The sequence below is a fragment of the Coenobita brevimanus genome, unplaced genomic scaffold, assembly GCF_032717465.1.
Source record: "Coenobita brevimanus isolate Jiangsu-jjx unplaced genomic scaffold, ASM3271746v2 jjx.HiC_scaffold_3017, whole genome shotgun sequence".
NCBI classification, from domain to species: Eukaryota; Metazoa; Arthropoda; class Malacostraca; order Decapoda; family Coenobitidae; genus Coenobita; species Coenobita brevimanus.
In genome coordinates, this window is record NW_027644001.1 from 37,501 (window position 1) to 40,498 (window position 2,998).

Genomic DNA, 2,998 nt, shown 5'->3' on the forward strand with positions numbered 1-2,998 from the left:
CTCTCTGTCTCCCTGTCTGTCTCATACACACACACACACACACACACACACACACACACACACACACACAAGCTCCATTTCCTGTCACCTGCTTTAGGAGAACCACCTGTAGTCACCTGGATTCCCCCCCAAGTTCTGTTTTTCTTTCTTTTTTTTATTTGAGGTAAACATCCTTCAAGGCTGCTTTTGTCCTCTTCGAAGGCCTTATTATTTTTTTTACCACTTCTTTTAATAATGTGAATAAAATTGCTAAATTAGTTGGAATTAAAGTGGCGGAATTAGAGATGATTAGCGATATTTGCTGTGTTTGTGTTTGTTTTGTGAGTTATGATGGATCGGTTTGGGGTTATAAGAAAGGAATTATATTTGTCCATCTCTCTATCTATTTTCTCTCTCTCTCTCTCTCTCTCTCTCTCTTTCTATCTACAGTATCTACAGTAAAAGTCCTTTAATCCGGAGCGCAGTAGCACACGGACCTTTCGGTATGGTATCAGATTTTCCAGACTATCAGACAGGTACCTGACAATGTTATCGAGAACACTGTCTATCTATCTATTGCCAGACGCCTTGTAATCCCATACGGGGTGGCCACAAACAAAAGCGCCTCCACATCGTCCATGTCCCCCGCCATTTCACTGCCCTGCTCCCAACTCACACCGTCCCCGTCTCAAATATACCCTCTCCACTCCATCCCTCCCATCTCATCTTTTGGCCTCCCCCTCCCTCTCTCTACCCCCTCACATACACTCTCCTCGCCAGTCTCTCACTCCCCATCTTCTCCACATGGCCAAACCACCTCAGTGAGTTTCTCCCTAACGCTTCCCTATCACATCCAAACACACCCAAAAATAAAAAAAAACACTACGCACAACCAGCTGGGTGAGCATCCCAGACCCCCTCCAATGTCGGGCGTGGGTGTGGAATGGGATATTAGTTCGGCACATCGCTTTTTGGCTACTTTTTGATATGTATATATTTTTTTATTTTCATCTGATTTTTCTCGATTTTTTTACCCCCTAGGAAGCTAAAAACGACCCAGGGCTGAAAATTCCAAACCATCTCGTTTTACGAACAATTGGATGCCGGATTATAGGAAGTTCACCCTACCTCTCCGTTGTTCTTTCTTTTTTACCTACGCCATCCTATCTTTCTGTCTGTCTATCTTTCTACTTATCTATCTATCATTCTATCCGTCTATCTATCTGTGTCCTTTTTCTGTCTATCTATCTGTCTATCTAAATTTTTCTATCTATTCATCAGTCAATCAGTCAGTCTATCTTTCCTTCTACCCATCTATCAATTTATCTATCCATCTATCTTTTTCAATCTTTTCTCTACCTACCTATCCATCTATCAGTCAATCAGTCTATCAATCTATCCTTCTATCAAGTCAGTCAGTCTATCAGTCTATCTATCTATCTACCTATCTACCAATCTATCTAATACTGTATAAAAGTCAATATAATCATAGTGACCGAGGAAGAAAACTAATCAACCTACATATTACAAGTACAAATAAATCTAACTCAAAATCTAATTCATCTAACACTACTAACTCCACAAACCCCCATCGACCTAGTAAAAACACCCTCCCTACACGGGTCTGTTATTCACTATGGACGGTGGATGATATTGGTGCACAGGTGGTGACATGCGAGGGTGCGGAATTAAGTAGGACTGACACTGCATTCGGCTCTGATGTGTGAAAAAACCATAATAGCCATCTTTTTTTGATTTTATTTTCATTTTTTTTTAATAGCATCGTCTTGATATCCTCCTCCTCCTCTCTCTCTCTCTCTCTCTCTCTCTCTCTCTCTCTCTCTCTCTCTCTTTCCTGTTTTTGTTCTTGATTATTATACCTGCACCTGTGTTAACCTTCCTCAAGCACACACACACACACACACACACACACACACACACACACACACACACACACACACAGCGCCTATATAAGCAGGGCGAGGGAGGCTACGACATCAGAAGCGGGTTGACTGTCTCGGAGGAAGGTTCGTATATTTTCATTCTCCTTTACAAACAAATTATTTATAAAGGACCACTGGAACCCGCGTAACACCTTTTCCTTAGCGATTTATTCTTAGCATTTTCAGTCTACTTTTCATATTATTGCTGAAGATTATGAAGGTATTAACACTATCATTCTTATATATAGATATTGATAGTAATTACAATTTTAGATAGATTTATTAATTTAGATGAAGATGTTGATAAATGTTTAGATATAGATACAGACATGAATATGATTAACATTATGTCAATATAAACACGCCATAAACAAAATTTACAAAGCAGGGTTGTGTATTTGCAATATAGAAAACAAATCGCAAAAAAGTAGACGTTACAAACCCTCTTCCGTCACCCACATTATTATACTTATTTTTTATTTTTATTTTTTTTTTTTTTGGGAGACTCATTTATCGAATTTTCTTCTAGATCGAGTTATATTTATTTCTTGAGGCTGGGAATACACTGGGTTTTGAAGTCATAGGAGTTGGTTTTTGCGAGTTACCATGCATATCGTGTGTGTGTGTGTGTGTGTAATTCACCGGGTCGGTCAGGATCACTTGATGGTCGTGATCGTCATCATTGTACCCTCCCGGAAGGGAGCTGGAAACTCATATAGTCCGATCTAGAGGGCAAGGCTGTGACCTTCATACACCCACACACCCGTCCCCTTGCTCAAAGGGGACAGTAACCACTCACTTCGTCAGTGAAACTTTTCGCAACCTGAGCGAGGCGCGAACTCCCGTCTACCAGATGGCAAGAGAGAACGTTACCACTGCACCAGCGTGTGTGTGTGTGTGCGGATGGGTGGTTGGGTGGGTGGATGTGGGTGGTTTCCTTGATTGTCTGTTGTGTGTGTGTGTGTGTGTGTGTGTGTGTGTGTGTGTGTGTGTGTGTTTAATCTGTTTGTATGTATGTTTAATCTGTGTGTCTGTCACTGTGTCTGTATGTCTGAATTGTCTGTGTGTATATATCC